Source organism: Schistocerca piceifrons, chromosome 6 (assembly GCF_021461385.2).
Source record: "Schistocerca piceifrons isolate TAMUIC-IGC-003096 chromosome 6, iqSchPice1.1, whole genome shotgun sequence".
Classification (NCBI taxonomy): Eukaryota; Metazoa; Arthropoda; class Insecta; order Orthoptera; family Acrididae; genus Schistocerca; species Schistocerca piceifrons.
In genome coordinates, this window is record NC_060143.1 from 135,647,934 (window position 1) to 135,665,693 (window position 17,760).

The 17,760-nt window shown below is 44.4% G+C and overlaps 1 protein-coding gene across 1 annotated transcript in view; it reads right to left on the reverse strand.

Moving 5' to 3' along the window:
• LOC124803193 (protein CBFA2T1-like) overlaps positions 1–17,760 on the reverse strand; it is a 146,223-nt gene that overhangs the window by 51,108 nt on the left and 77,355 nt on the right. The gene's annotated exons all lie outside the window — the stretch shown is intronic.

The window sequence follows — 17,760 nt, forward strand, 5'->3', positions numbered from 1 at the left end:
CGAATATGGTCAGGTGATTGGGTGTCACTTGTGACATACGTCTGTACGCAAGATTTCCACGCTGCCAAACATCCCTAGGTCCACTCTTTCCGATGTGATAGTTAAGTGGAAACGTGAACGGACACGTACAGCACAAAAGCGTACAGGCCGACCTCGTCTGTTGACTGACAGAGACCGCCGACAGTTGAAGAGGGTCGAAATGTGTAATAGGCAGACATCTATCCAGGCCAATCGCACAGGGATTCCAAACTGCATCAGGATCCTCTGCAAGTACTATGACAGTTAGGCGTAAGGTGAGAAAACTTGGATTTTATGGTCAAGCGGTTGCTCATAAGCCACGCAACACGCCGGTAAATGCCAAACAACGCCTCGCTTGGTGTATGGAGCGTAAACATTGGACGATTGAACAGTGGAAAAACGTTGTGAGGAGTGACGAATCACGGCACAATGTGGCGATCCGATGGCAGGGTGTGGGTATGGCGAATACCTGGTGAACGTCATCAGCCAGCGTGTGTAGTGCCAACAGTAAAATTCGGAGGCAGTGGTGTTATGGAAATTGGAAATTTGTTCAAAATGGTTCAAATGGCTCTGAGCACTATGGGACTTAACATCTGAGGTCATCAGTCCCCTAGAACTTAGAACTACTTAAACCTAACTAACCTAAGGAACCTAAGGACATCACACACGTCCGTGCCCGAGGCAGGATTCGAACCTGCGACCGTAGCGGTCGCGCAGTACCAGACTGAAGTGCCTAGAACTGCTCGGCCACACCGGCCGGCTGAAAATTTGTGGCAACGTCTTTTGGGGCCTAACTGCTGAGGTCATCGGTCCCTAAGCTTAGACATTATTTAATCTAACTTACGCTAAGGACCCCCCCCCCCTCCCCCCCCCCCACGAACCATGTACCTTGCCGTTGGTGGGGAGGCTTGCGTGCCTCAACGATACAGATCGCCGTACCGTAGGTGCAACCACAACGGAGCGGTATCTGTTGAGAGGCCAGACAAACGTGTGGTTCCTGAAGAGGGGCAGCAACCTTTTCAGTAGTTTCAGGGGCAACAGTCTGGATGATTGACTAATCTAGCCTTGTAACACTAACCAAAATCGCCTTGCTGTTCTGGTACTGCGAACGGCTGAAAGCAAGGGGAAACTACAGCCGTAATTTTTCCTGAGGGCATGCAGCTTTACTGTATGGATAAATGATGATGGCGTCCTCTTGAGTAAAATATTCCGGAGGTAAAATAGTCCCCCATTCGGATCTCCGGGCGGGGACTACTCAAGAGGACGTCGTTATCAGGAAAAAGAAAACTGGCGTTCTACGGATCGGAGCGTGGAATGTCAGATCCCTTAACCGGTCAGGTAGGTTAGAAAATTTAAAAAGGGAAATGGATAGGTTAAAGTTAGATATAGTGGGAATTAGTGAAGTTCGGTGGGAAGAGGAACAAGACTTTTGGTCAAGTGAATGCAGGGTTATAAATACAAAATCAAATAGGGGTAATGCAGGAGTAGGTTTAATAATGAATAGGAAAATAGGTGTACGGTTAAGCTACTACAAACAGCATATTGAACGCATTATTGTGGCCAAGATAGACACGAAGCCCACGCCTACTACAGTAGTACAAGTTTATATGCCAAATAGCTCTGCAGATGACGAAGAAATTGATGAAATGTATGATGAAATAAAAGAAATTACTCAGGTAGTGAAGGAAGACGAAAATTTAATAGTCATGGGTGACTGGAATTCAACAGTACGAAAAGGGAGAAAAAGAAACATAGTAGGTGAATATGGATTGGGGGTAAGAAATGAAAGAGGAAGCCGCCTGATAGAATTTTGCACAGAGCATAACTTAATCATAGCTAATACTTGGTTTAAGAATCATCAAAGAAGTTGTATACATGGAAGAACCCTGGAGATACTAAAAGGTATCAGATAGATTATATAATGGTAAGACAGAGATTTAGGAACCAGGTTTTAAATTGTAAGACATTTCCAGGGGCAGATGTGGACTCTGACAACAATCTATTGGTTATGAGCTGTAGATTAAAACTGAAGAAACTGCAAAAAGGTGGGAATTTAAGGAGATGGGACCTGGATAAACTGAAAGAACCAGAGATTGTACAGAGTTTCAGGGAGAGCATAAGGGTACAAATGACAGGAATGGGGGAAAGAAATACAATAGAAGAAGAATGGGTACCTTTGAGGGATGAAATAGTGAAGGCAGCAGAGGATCAAATAAATAAAAAGACGAGGGCTAGTAGAAACCGTTGGGTAACAGAAGAAATATTGAATTTAATTGATGAAAGGATAAAATATAAAAATGAAGCAGGCAAAAAGAAATACAAACGTCTCAAAAATGATATTGACAGGAAGTGCAAAATGGCTAAGCAGGGATGGCTAGAGGACAAATGTAAGGATTAGAGGCTTATCTCACTAGGGGTAAGATAGATACTGCCTACAGGAAATTAAAGAGACCTTTGGAGAAAAGAGAACCACTTGTATGAATATCAAGGGCTCAGATGGAAACCCAGTTCTAAGCAAAGAAGGGAAAGCAGAAAGGTGGAAGGAGTATGTAGAGGGTCTACACAAGGGCGATGTACTTGAGGACAATATTATGGAAATGGAAGGGGATGTAGATGAAGATGAAGTGGGAGACATGATATTGTGTGAAGAGTTTGACATAGCACTGAAAGATATGAGACGAAACAAGGCCCCTGGAGTAGACAACATTCCATTAGAACTACTGACGGCCTTGGGAGAGCCAGTCATGACAAAACTCTACCATCTGGTGAGCAAGATGTATGAGACAGGCGAAATACCCTCAGACTTTAGGAAGAATATGATAATCACAATCCCAAAGAAAGCAGGTGTTGACAGATGTGAAAATTACCGAACTATCAGTTTAATAAGTCACAGCTGCAACATACTAACGCGAATTCTTTACAGACGAATGTAAAAACTGATAGAAGCCGACCTTGGGGTAGATCAGTTTGGATTCCGTAGAAATGTTGGAACACGTGAGGCAATACTGACCCTACGACTTATCATAGAAGAAAGATTAAGGAATGGCAAACCTACGTTTCTAGCATTTGTAGACTTAGAGAAAGTTTTTGATAATGTTGATTGGAATACTCTCTTTCAAATTCTGAAGGTGGCAGGGATAAAATACAGGGAGCGAAAGGCTATTTACAATTTGTACAGAAAGCAGATGGCAGTTATTAGAGTCGAGGGGTCTGAAAGGGAAGCAGTGGTTGGGAAGGGAGTCAGACAGGGTTGTTGCCTATCCCTCATTTTATTCAATCTGTATATTGAACAAGCAATAAAGGAAACAAAAGAAAAGTTCGGAGTAGCTATTAAAATCCATGGAGAAGAAATAAAAACTTTGAGGTTCGCCGATGACATTGTAATTCTGTCAGAGACAGCAAAGGACTTGGAAGAGCAGTTGAACGGAATGGACAGTGTCTTGAAAGGAGGGTATAAGATGAACATCAACAAAAGCAAAACGAGGATAATGGAATGTAGTCGAATTAAGTCGGGTGATGCTGAGGGAATTAGATTAGGAAATGACACACTTGAAGTAGTAAAGGAGTTTTGCTATTTGGGGAGCAAAATAACTGATGATGGTCGAAGTAGAGAGGATATAAAATGTAGACTGGCAATGGCAAGGAAAGCGTTTCTGAAGAAGAAAAATTTGTTAACATCGAGTATTGATTTAAGTGTCAGAAAGTCGTTTCTCAAAGTATTTGTGTGGAGTGTAGCCATGTATGGAAGTGAAACGTGGACGATAAATAGCTGGGACAAGAAGAGAATAGAAGCTTTCGAAATGTGGTGCTACAGAAGAATGCTGAAGATTAGATGGGTTAATCACATAAATAATGAGGAGGTATTGAATAGAATTGGGGAGAAGAGGAGTTTGTGGCACAACTTGGCTAGAAGAAGGGATCGGTTGGTAGGACATGTTCCGAGGCATCAAGGGATCACCAATTTAGTATTGGAGGGCAGCGTGGAGGGAGGCCAAGAGATGAATACACTAAACAGATTCAGAAGGATGCCGGTTGCAGTAGGTACTGGGAGATGAAGAAGCTTGCACAGGATAGAGTAGCATGGAGAGCTGCATCAAACCAGTCTCAGGACTGAAGACCACAACAAGAACAACAACACGCTAAGGACGTCATACACATCCATTCCTGAGGGAGGACTCGAAGCTCCGCGTCTACCCCGCTCGGCTCCGGATACTTTTGATCACATAGTGTAGCTAAAGTGTGATTAAGAAAAACGTTGATGGCTGTTAACAAATCTGAATATCTTAAAGGTTCGTTTAACGTAACTTAGTAATAAGATATCTAATACATGAGTAGGACCTACTTCCAAGAGCGTAACAACACCAGTGTACATGTGCTACAGCCTCTGACCAATCACCGCCTTTGTGTTAGTTATATAAAGTTTATTCTGATGATGAACTAGTATGCAGAAAATTTCGAGGCCGCGTTAATAAATAATACAGAAATGTTAAGACGGTCTATCAGAAAAGTTCCTTGGGATTCTGTTTAACTCACTCGCACATTATGTCGACAAAACGTTGCCCTTTCGATTGAATTTCAATACTCTGTTATTTTGTCGCAGGTTAGTATTATAACACAAAGTGTCGTCACCGGTGAAGACTTTTTGCAGAAAAGATTTGTCCGCGTTTTGCACATCAATCACGTCGCAGCTGGTGTCCATGGGTCGTATTTTCTAATCAAGGGTGGGTGACACAAGCATTTTACTCACTTACCTCTTCATCAAACCCTTTTGGAGAATGAACATTTGATTTAAGAATTGTTGCTCCATTGCGAGACAAAGACGTTGACACACGTCCACTGCTTAACACTGCCTGCTTACAGCTGAGTGGTAGAATACAAATTTGTTGTTTACAGTTATTTAGTTAAAATTGCCACCGTAGTTACTGCCCTGTCGTCACTTATACGCCAGGTAGAAAAATCATTTACCTTGCTGAAACCATCGTACATTGTTGCATAACCACTTCACAATAAATTTAGTGTATCCGTACTATTATTAACACGTCCACTGCCACACACATAATGGTGATGTTTCGCCACCAGGCCAGCCCATGGTGTCAGGAATGAGGCTTTGCTACGGCTGCCGGCGTCCGCGTGGCAGTCAACGAGTTATATCTTCCAAAATAATCTCAAAGAATTGTTTTGTACTAAATACCATTAAGTGATATTATTATCTATTATCAGCTATTATGTGCTGTATACGTTCTTATACAATGTGTTTCAATCATCAGAAGTACCACTGACGTGACATACACCTAAGTTAGAAAATTAAATAAAAACATAGCTTCTATAAACATAGTTTCTTCTTCTTTTCTTACCTCAGATTGCTCCACGAAACGGAAATGTAATATGAAATGTGTACCGCAAATGCACCTGTTTCGATAACAAAGAGCAATACTTAGAAGTCGGATTTCTAGCGTGAAAATAACAAGAAAAGATGTATCACCAAGGCCTTCGAGGTAAGAGACAACAACTACAGCTGCTTTTTTGCTTATGTTTTCCAGTTGTTTCTTGGAATTTAATGAACTGCTGTATTAGGTGTGGCATTGTTTCCGCGAAGTCCTTCTGGTATTACCTTGAGATCAAGTACGACAGCGCTCCTTCACATTTTATTGTGTGCAATCGAGCACTCTTTACTGCACATTAATCTGACCAGTAGAGAACTGGATGACCTTTCTTGGCTTACGCGCTCGTGTGTCTTAAACATAACGAACATCTTTAAGTGTGTGTGTGTGTGTGTGTCTTATTATGAAGCGAAGGATTGCATAACACCTGCCGACTATGTATCATCTAGTACTAATACATCCGCAGCTACATCTCTACTTAGCAGTCCATTTACAGATGTTTGGCGGAGAACGTGTCTGGTATCACACTATCATTCCCACTCCTTTTCCGCACTAGTCCAGAATGGTATGTGGAAAGAGCACCTCTTTTTTTTTCAGTCATCAGTCTGCTGATTGGTTTGATGCGGACCGCCGAGAATTCCTATCCTGCACCAACCATTTGATCTCAGAGTAGCAATTGCAACCTACGTCTTCGATTGTTTGCTGGATGCATTACAGTCCCTGTCTTCTTCTACAGTTTTTACCCTCTACAACTCCCTCTAATGTCATGGAAGTTATTCCATGATGTCTTAATATATGTCCAACCATCCTGTCTTTTCTTCTTGTCAGCGTTTTCCATTTTCCTTTCGTCGCTGATTCTGCAGAGAACCTCCTCATTCTTTGCTTTATCAGTCCACCTAATTTTCAACATTCTTCTGTAGCACCACCTCTCAAATGCTTCAATTCTCTTTTGTTAACGCTGTCCCACAGTCCACGTTCCGCATACAATGCTATGTTCCAAATTTCTTCCTCAAATTAAGGCCTGTGTTTGAGACTAGTAGACTTCTCTCGGACAGGAATGCACTTTTTCCCAGTACTAGTCAGCTTTATATATCCTCCTTGCTCTGTCCATCAGGGGCTATTTTTCTGCCCAGGCAGCAGAATTCCTTAACTTCGTATACTTCGCAATCCCCATTTATGATGTGAAATTTCTCGCTTTTCTCATTTCCGCTACTTCTCATTACTTTAGTCTTTCTTCGATTTACCCTCAGCCCATATTCTATATTCATTAGACTGTTCATTTCATTCAACAAGTCCTGTAATTCTTCTTTACCGTCTCTGAGGATAGCAATGTCAACAAAGAATCTTTTTGATATCCTTTCAACCTGAATTTTAATCACGCACTTGAATCTTTCTTTTACTTCCATCATTTGAGGCCCTTGAAATAGCAGAGGCATATGTACCAAATATGCTTTTCGGTTTTTGCTTGCAGCATGTTATATGAAGCGTACTATTTCGTGCTTGCTAAGTGTGAATGGACGACACGCCTTGGATATGAACGAACCAGCCTGACCGGCCGGACTGCAGTTGAATAGCGAGAACAGCACAGGCGTGTGAGCCAACCTGCCGACAGGGGCTGGGTTTCTCTCGAGTTGAGTCTGCTGCTTGCGAAGAAAGTTGTACCATGCAATCTGGTGGCTTGTAGCTCTCGGACTAAGGTTTATTGAGTGCATGTAGTGCTGTGTATTGAAAGTAGTGTCGTGTAATGATGATACCATTCAGCTAACCATTTACTGCATTTTGCGTGATGATGTAGATTTATTAAGCGCAATGAGTGTTACAGGCCACGACCTTACGTCTCATCACGTAAGTCATCCTAGAAAACGCTGAGTGCAGCAACACCAATGAAAAATTAACGTAGCCTAGAAGGCAAATACAGGTGAAGAATACTAAGTGTGAAAACAAACGATGTTGTAAAGGCCTGCTTGTTGTTGTTGTTTTCAATGGTTCAGATGGCTCTGAGCATTATGGGACTCAACATCTGAGGTCATCAGTCCCCTAGAACTTAGAACTACTTAAACCTAACTAACCTAAGGACATTACACACACATCCACGCCCGAGGCAGGATTCGAACATGTGACCGTAGCAGTCGCGCGGTTCCGGACTGAAGCACCTAGAACCGCTCGGCCACAGCGGCCGGCTGTTGTTTTGAGAAACTGGGTCAAGATAAAGTGGATGAAATATTTCAAACATTTTGAGTCATAGGGGGCTACAATCTACAGAACAGTTATTTAAATAAACTAATGACAAGCTTGAATGTAAATGGATTGAGTGTAAAAGACAGGCCGTCTCGTAAAACGCGCACAGTAGATTATATAGTGATTCATGAAAATGGGACATCGATTCAGAACAAATAACAGAATTATAACAGGAAACGAGTTTGCTTGAACGCTATGATAGCAGAAACGCTGTTAAAACAAATAGCTGATAACAAGGATAAAACAGTTGCTACTTTTGCCATATACAGGCAACAGGCACTTCCGACATCCATAATAAATTCTGGTATCCAAATTTACAAGAGGAAATTATGGACTTATAACTGAGGCGTTCTCTGGAACAACGACTTAACTGTAATATATGGAAATCGAGATACAGAGCGTCAAAGATTTAACGTCTTGTTTTCATCCATTTCAGTCCCTCATACACGGCCGAAATTTCAGTCAAATACAAACGACGTAAAGTTGTTCCAGAATAAATGATGCAATAGTGTGCTATGTACGATTTACCTACTGCTTTGAACTGATAACACAGTACCACAATGAAGTTGTTTTTCCATAGATCACTGTATAACACGTACAAGAAAAAGACATTTTCTACATGTACTATTAAACAGTAATTAAATCTATAAGTAGAGTATCCAGCACGTAAATCAACAAAATATGTTGTTATTCGACAAACATAAATAGTTTTCAAAGCAACAGTTCATTGTATAAAGGTACTCCTGAAGGCATTACATATACAAACGAACACAATACATAATAATCCTCTTTAAAAACTTAGTATTGACATAATCATCCACAAAGCGAAAGAAATGCATTTATTCAACTGCAGACATGCGTAGGGTTGGGTTGGATTGTTTGGGGAAGGAGACCAGACAGCGAGGTCATCGGTCTCATCGGATTAGGGAAGGATGGGGAAGGAAGTCGGCCGTACCCTTTCAAAGGAAGCATCCCGGCATTTTCCTGGAGTGATTTAGGGAAATCACGGAAAACCTAAATCAGGATGGCCGGACGCGGGATTGAACCGTCGTCCTCCCGAATGCAGACATGCATAGGACACAACACCTTCCTCAGCAATGATCTGCAACAATCTATGCGTGGTTATTACGAGTCATGTGTCTGTTTCGCATCCTGAGTAGTCCTCGTCTGTCGCAGATGCGTAACCGTCGACAGTATCCTGCATTTCTGCATTGTTGTCTCGAAGAAACTTTAGTAGTGCGAGAATATGTTTCTTCTTTACGTCCGTAATCCCAGGACGAGACGTCTCCGCCATGTCCGTCTTCCACACTGGCAATGTACGTCCACGTTCCTTTACTTGCTAAGGACTGAATGTTCCTGCATAAGTAGACGAGACGGAAAATCTGTTTCCGTTGAAATACAAAATGACATGTTTTTGCAGTTCAAATACTGTCTTTCTCTTGGGTATATTTTTAAATAGCACTCTTTTGTTCTATATTTCTTTCTGGTTCCAGATTTCTTAGAACAGACTTCCTTACCGGTTTTCTGCGACTCGTAACACTGTTCTCAATTTTTCTTCTTCGCTACCTCTTTCTTCTACGTCCCTTTCTGATTTTTACGCTTCCTTCCTATTAGGTGGTTCTCATAATCAGACTCCGTACTGGATATACCAACACAGTCACTTCTCACATTTTGTTTACAGTCACTATTTATTTCCTGTGTGATGTTGGCAAACGTTAATTCACGATATCCCATAACTGACAAATATGCCTTAGCACAGTGCACTCGTAGCACTGGTACGAGCTGCGTGGAAGTTGCGTACTGGCTACGGCGGTCGGTTGGTCGACGATTTGGATCAGCACGGCCGTCAAATGTTTCTAGATGGCGTTGCGATAATCGGAGAGAAATAATCATTTGTGAGCACACAGACTGGTTCGTACAGATGGAATTACTGCGAGAAAAAAAAAAAAAAACGACTTAATGGACGTTAAGTGGTTTTTCCAAGGAACGCCTCTGTTTTGGTATCCAAAATGGACAAAACAACTTCGAAGTACTTTTGGGATGAAAATACTGGAACACGAGGCTCTGCTGAAATTGCAAAAAATGTGTTCCATAACTGTACAACAGTTTGACCTCAATAATAGACTATATGAGTAAAATTATGCTTATCGGTCCAACGGACTTTCTGCAAAACTACAATAATTTGTGCGTCTTCTTTGTTTTGCGTCATCAGTCATCTGATTGGTTTGATATGGCCCGTCACGAACTCCTCTCCTGAGCCGACCTCTTCATCTCAGCGTAGCACTTGTAACCTACGTGTCTGATTCCGATAATATTGAAACCTGTCTTTGTTCCAGTGAATTACGATAAACTGCTGTTGGAAGGGGAGCAGATTGTTTCATATATCTGTACATAATCACACAGATACTTCATCAGGTGCAAATGCCTTTCCTCTGATGAACAATTTTGGTTGGTTTTTAATTCTGCTAACAGATATCTAATACATATCTGCAGTCTCGGCTTTCGTGCGATGATATACCATTACGATCTTCTGCAGTGAGTGATTTCGGAAGACCATCCATGGCAGAGTATGAGACAGTAGGCAGTGTGTCATATATATACTGAAGCGCCAAAGAAACTGGTATAGGCATGAGTAATCAAATACAGAGGTATGTAAACAGGAAAAATACGGCGCTGCGTTCGGTAACGCCTATATAAGACAACAAGTATCAGTGGCAGTCGGCTCAGTTGCTGGTGCTACAATGGCAGGTTATCAAGATTTAAGTGAGTATAAACGTGGCGTTACAGTCGGCGTACGAGCGATGGGACACAGCATCTCCGAGGTAGCGATGAAGTGGGGATTTTCCCGTACGACCATTTGACGAGTGTACGGTGAATATCAGGAATCCGATGGGACACAGCATCTCCGAGGTAGCGATGAAGTGGGGATTTTCCCATACGACCATTTGACGAGTGTATGGTGAATATCAGGAATCCGATGGGACACAGCATCTCCGAGGTAGCGATGAAGTGGGGATTTCCCGAGCGACCATTTGACGAGTGTACAGTGAGTATCAGGAATCCGATGGGACACAGCATCTCCGAGGTAGCGATGAAGTGGGGATTTTCCTGTACGACCATTTGACGAGTGTACGGTGAATATCAGGAATCCGATGGGACACAGCATCTCCGAGGTAGCGATGAAGTGGGGATTTCCCGTACGACCATTTGACTGGTGTACGGTGAATATCATGAATCCGGTAAAATATCAAATCTCTGACATCGCTGCGTACGACCATTTGACTGGTGTACGGTGAATATCAGGAATCCGGTAAAATATCAAATCTCTGACATCGCTGCGGCTGGAAAAAGATCCTGCAAGAGCGTGACCAACGACGACTGAAGAGAATCGTCCAACATGACGGAAGAGCAACCCTTCCGCAAATTGCTGCAGATTTCAGTGCTGGACCATCAACAAGTGTCAGCGTGCGAACCATTCAACGAAACATTATCGATATGGGCTTTCGGATTCGAAGGCCCACTCGTGTACCCTTGACGACTGCACACACAAAGCTTTACACCTCGGCTGTGCCCGTCAACACCGACATTGGACTGTTGATGACTGGAAACATGTTGCTAGACGGACGAGTCTTACCACCGACATTGGACTGTTGATGACTGGAAACATGTTGCTGGACGGACGAGTCTTATTTCAAATTGTATAGAGAGTATGGACATGTACGGTATGGAGACAACCTCATGAATGCACGGAACCTCCATGTCAGCAGGGGACTGTTCAACTGTTCAAACTGGTGGAGGGTTTGTAATGGTGTGGGGTGGTGTGCAGTTGGATTGGTATGTGACCCTTGATACGTCTAGATACGAATTGACAGGTAACATGTACGTAAGCATCTTTTCTGATCACCTGCACCCGGCATTGTGCATTGCGACGGACTTGGGCAATTCCAGTAGGACAATGCGAAACCCCACACGTCCAGAATTACAGCAGAGTGACTCCAGGAACACTCTTCTGAGTTTAAAACACTTCCGCTGGCCACCAGTCCCCCAGACATGAACATTATTGAGCATATCTGGGATGTCTTGTAACATGGTGTTTAGAAGAGATCTCCGCTCCCTCGTACTCTTACGGACTTATGGACAGCCCTGCAGCGTTCATGATCTTTATTCCCCCGAGCGCTACTTCAGACATTAGCCGATCTACGCCACATCATGCAGCGGCACCATATGCGTGTCCGCGGGGGCTCTACACTAAATTAGAGAGGTATACTAGTTTTTTTGGCTCTTCAGTGTGTATATATGAGGGTTGTCCAAAAAATAATGCAAAACATTTTTTCTCAGCCGGAAACAATGCTACGTAAGCGACACGTTACGAATGTATTATCTGAAGTCTCCTGAGTGAGCGCGCCAAGTTTCCGTCACTTCCAACAGATAGCGTAGCTGCAGGACAGTTTCAAAATGAAGTCTGTAGGTGAGGTACGCTCCAAGCAACGTGCCGTCATTGAATTTCTCATTGCAGAGAGAGACACTGTGGGGAATATTTACAAACGCTTGTGCGAAGTCTATGGAGCATCTGCTGTCCGCAGAAGTATTGTTAGTCGCTGGGGACGGAGCGTGAGGAAGTCAGAGGGCGGTTCGGCGGAGCTCCACGATTTGCAGCGGTCGTGCAGACCATCCACGGCTGTCACACCTCACATAGCCCCCTCGTACTTCCATTGTTTAGGACCTTAAGGGATGCCATTCGTGGAAGAAATTTTGAGGACGACGAGGAGGTGATTCACACAGTGAAACTGCCTGCGCCACGAGAACAAGGATTGGTACCGACAGGGCATACACGCCCTTGTCTCGCGCTGGAGGAAGGCCACAGAACGGGAAGGAGATTAAGTGGAAAAATGAGGTGTGTGGATAAAACACCATTATTTCGTGTGCGTAATTCTCATTATTACAATGAAATGAACACCCTTAGCTGCTCGCAGGCGTTGACATACGTCAACGGGGACAGATGAAAATTTGTGCCCCGACTATTTATGTGCATTATGTTACATTTGGCCGGCCGCAGTGGCCGTGCGGTTCTAGGCGCTGCAGTCTGGAACCGCGAGACTGCTACGGTCGCTGGTTCGAATCCTGCCTCGGGCATGGATGTGTGTGATGTCCTTAGGTTAGTTAGGTTTAACTAGTTCTAAGTTCTAGGGGACTAATGACCTCAGAAGTTGAGCCCCATAGTGCTCAGAGCCATTTGAACCATTTTTTGTTACATTTGTTTATTATCAGAGCCCACTGTCAATCCGTGTACCAGGCGTCTATCTGTGCAAGTCTGCCTGCATTTCGCTGAAACATTTCATATCGTTGCGACTTCGGACATGTCCGAAAGAACAGATACCATCTTAATACATAATCCTCATTATGTTGAATAAAGATTTGTTGAAGAAAAAATGCGGTGCATTGCTTTCTGGGCAACCTTGTATATACAGTATACCGCGGCGGCGAGATCGGGTGAGAGGTGTCCGCTTTCGTAAACTTTTTTATGAGGTGGTGTTAAACATGCAGTATATAGAAAGGGTGATGAACAACAGATTCAACTGATGAGACATAGCACGCACTATTCGTCCAAGAGGTCAGAAGAAGTTGATAGGTGCCCAGGTCGTCTGCAAGGCGTGCTATACACTTCCGCCCTGTCTCCCAATACACTAAATACTACCGTGCGGAAAATCAAACTAGTTTTGCGACTGATCTGAACACTAATTAGCAAACGCAACACTACATATAATTCTTACCAGGGAGATAAATCTTCAGACGTAAAAGTAACTTCAAGCGCACCCGTAGGAGGTATTAGTGAACTATTACTGTTCACGATATACATGAATGACCTTCAGGATAACGTCGGAAGCTCCATGAGGCTGTTCACAGATGATAGTGTTGTATACAGAGGAGTCGCAACGATATGAAATGTTTCAGCGAAATGCAGGCAGACTTGCACAGATAGACGCCTGGTACACGGATTGACAGTGGGCTCTGATAATAAACAAATGTAACATAATGAACATAAATAGTCGGGAAGTTCCATTACTGTATGTGTAAACGACTTCAGAACAATCACTGAATGCAGTCACTTCCATTAAATGTCTAGGAGTACCACATAAGACTAATTTCAGGGGTAAGGCAGATGCCAGACAGGGTTTTGCGGGAGGAATTCTCACGAAGTGTGTTTCACCCACGAAGGAGGCAGCTCACAAAACCATCGTTCGATCGATACTTGCGTACCGCTCGCCAGACTAAGGTGCATACTGTAGCACTCCGTCTTCAGGCCGCAAGCGGCCCATCGGGACCATCCGACCGCCGTATCATCCTCAGGGCGAGGATGCGGATAGGAGGGGCGTGTGGTCAGCACACCGCTCTCCCGGTCGTTATCATGGTTTTCTTTGACCGGAGCCGCTACTATTCGGTCGAGTAGCTCCTCAATTGGCATCACGAGGCTGAGTGCACCCCGAAAAATGGCAACAGCGCATGGCGGCTGGATCGTCACCCATCCAAGTGCCGGCCACGCCCGACAGCGCTTAACTTCGGTGATCTCACAGGAACCGGTGTATCCACTGTGGCAAGGCCGTTGCCTGCATACTATAAGGGGGAGTCAAATTAAAACGATACATAAACGAGAAAAGATATTATGTTGTTTATATGAGTGTTGCCCAGAGAGTAATGCATCGCATTTTTTTCTTCCACAGTTCTTTACTGAACATAATGAGAATTAGCCCGCCCGGTTGGCCGTGCGGTCTAACGCACGGCTTTCTTGGCGGGACGGAGTGCCTGGTCCACGGTACGAATCCGCCTTGCGGATTTCTGTCGAGGTCCGGTGAACCGGCCAGTCTGTGGATGCTTTTTAGACGGTTTTCCATCTGCCTCGGGGAATGCGGGCTGGTTCCCCTTATTCCGCCTCTGTGTCGGCGATTGCTGCGCAAACAAGTTCTCCTCGTACGCGTACACCACCATTACTCTACCACGCAAACATAGGGGTTACACTCGTCTGGTGTGAGACGTTCCCTGGGGGGTCCACCGGGGGCCGAACCGCACAATAACCCTGGGTTCGGTGTGGGGCGGCGGAGGGGTGAAGTGGACTGCGGTAGTCGTCGTGGGGTTGTGGACCACTGCGGCTGCGGCGGGGACGGAGTCTCTCCGTCGTTTCTAGGTCCCCCGTTAATATACGAGAATTACACACACGAAAGAATGGTGTTTTATCTACACACGCTATTTTTCCATGTAATACCCATCTCGTTCTGTGGTCTTCCTACAGCTCGAGACAAGGGCGTGCGTGCCCTGTCGGTACCAATCCTTGTCCTGGTGGCGGAGCCAGTGCTTCACTGTGTGAATCACCTCCTCATCCTCCTCAAAATGTCTTCCACGAATGTCATCCTTTAATGGACCAAAAAAATGGAAGTCCGACGGGGCTAGATCAGTTGTGTCAGGTGTGACAGCCGTGAAAGGTCTCCGCAACTACTGCAAACCGTGGAGCTCCAACGAACCACATTCTGATGACCTCACCCTCTGTGTCCAGCGACTAACTGTACTTCTGTCGACAGCAACTGCTCCGTAGATTTTGCACAAGCGTTTGTGAATATTCACAACCGTTTGTGAATATTCCCCATAGTTTCTTTCTCTGCAGTGAGAAATTCAATGACAGCACGTTACTTGTAACGTACGTCACCTATAGTCGCCATTTTGAAACTATACTGCAGCTAGGCTATCTGTCGGAAGTGACGGAAACGTGGCGTGCTCACTCAAAAAACTTCAAATAATACATACGTAACGTTTAGCATTCGTAGCATTGCGTTCGGCTGAGAATAAAATGTGATGCATTACCTTCTGACGAAGCCTCGTAATTTCAAAAGTAATCTCCATAACTGTTGACACATTTATCCCAGAGTGAGACAACACGGTCAGTGCATTAATGGAAAAGTGTTTGCGGTTTGATTGTATCCAGCCATGAACATATTCGAAGCAAATCGATGGACACGAATGTTCTTCTTCAGGGCTCCAAAATCATGGAATTCGCCTGTGGAGAGATCGGGACTGTATAGAGAACGTGAAAGGCTTTACAGCAGAACTTCTGCAACACAGTGGAAACAACTTTGGCAACATGTGGGCGGAAATTTTATTGGCAGGTTGTGTGGAGGACGCTGCAGAAGTTTCACTGGGAAACGTACTCCATACAGTCCCGATCTCTTGGCATGCGATTTCCATATTTTTGGAGCCCTGAAGAAATACATTCGTGGCCGTCTATTTGCTTTGAACAAAGCCTGGGTACGACCATAAACCATAGGAAAACCGCAAACACTTTCCATGAAGGCGTTGGCCGTCTTGTCCCATAGTGGAATAAATGTAGTAACAGTTATGGGATTACTTTTGAAGTACTAAATATTTACTTTTCTCCATCTGTCTCGTTTTCATTTAACTGCCCTCCTTATAGATAGTGCTGATAGAGGTAACAGAGGAGGTCCAAAGGAGAAGAACGGGTTTCGTCACAGGTTCGTTTAACAAGCACAGGAACGTCACGTAGATGCTGAGCCAAATCCATTGGAAGACGCGGCAAGGGAGCGTTGTGCAAGATAGCGTAATTTACCATAAAAATTCCGTGAATGTACGTTCCTGGAACAGTCAACACATATACTGCTTCCTCCTATACAGGGTGTTACAAAAAGGTACGGCCAAACTTTCAGGAAACATCCCTCACACACAAATAAAGAAAAGATGTTATGTGGACATGTGTCCGGAAACGCTTAATTTCCATGTTAGAGCTCATTTTAGTTTCGTCAGTATGTGCTGTACTTCCTCGATTCACCGCCAGTTGGCCCAACTGAAGGAAGGTAATGTTGACTTCGGTGCTTGTGTTGACATGCGACTCATTGCTCTACAGTACTAGCATCAATCACATCAGTACGTAGCATCAACAGGTTAGTGTTCATCACGAACGTGGTTTTGCAGTCAGTGCAATGTTTACAAATGCGGAGTTGGCAGATGCCCATTTGATGTATGGATTGGAACGGGGCAATAGCCGTGGAGCGGTACATTTGTATCGAGACTGATTTCCAGAACGAAGGTGTCCCGACAGGTAGACGTTCGAAGCAATTGATCGGCGTCTTAGGGAGCACGGAACATTCCAGCCTATGACTCGCGACTGGGGAAGACCTAGACCGACGAGGACACCTGCAATGGACGAGGCAATCTTCGTGCAGTTGACAATAACCCTAATGTCAGCGTCAGAGAAGTTGCTGCTGTACAAGGTAGTGTTGACCACGTCACTGTATGGAGAGTGTTACGGGAGAACCAGTTGTTTCCGTTCCATGTACAGCGTGTGCAGGCACTATCAGCAGCTGATTGGCCTCCACGGGTACACTGCTGCGAATGGTTCATCCAACAATGCGTCAATCCTCATTTCAGTGCAAATGTTCTCTTTACGGATGAGGCTTCATTTCAACGTGATCAAATTGTAAATTTTCACAATCAACATGTGTGGGCTGACGAGAATCCGCACGTAATTGTGCAATCACGTTATCAACACAGATTTTCTGTGAACGTTTGGGCAGGCATTGTTGGTGATGTCTTGATTGGACCCCATGTTCTTCCACCTGCGCTCAATGGAGCACGTTATCACGATTTCATACGGGATAGTCTACCTGTGCTGCTAGAAGATGTGCCTTTACAAGTACGACACAACATGTGGTTCATGCCCGATGGAGCTCCTGCACATTTCAGTCGAAGTGTTCGTACGCTTCTCAACAACAGATTCGGTGACCGACGGATTGGTAGAGGCGGACCAATTCCGTGGCCTCCACGCTCTCCTGACCTCAACCCTCTTGACTTTCATTTATGGGGGTATTTGAAAGCTCTTGTCTACGCAACCCCGGTGCCAAATGTAGAGACTCTTCGTGCTCGTATTGTGGACGGCTGTGATACAATACGCCATTCTCCAGGGCTGCATCAGCGCATCAGGGATTCCATGCGACGGAGGGTGGATGCATGTATCCTCGCTAACGGAGGACATTTTGAACATTTCCTGTAACAAAGTGTTTGAAGTCACGCATGTACGTTCTGTTGCTGTATGTTTCCATTCCATGATTACTGTGATTTGAAG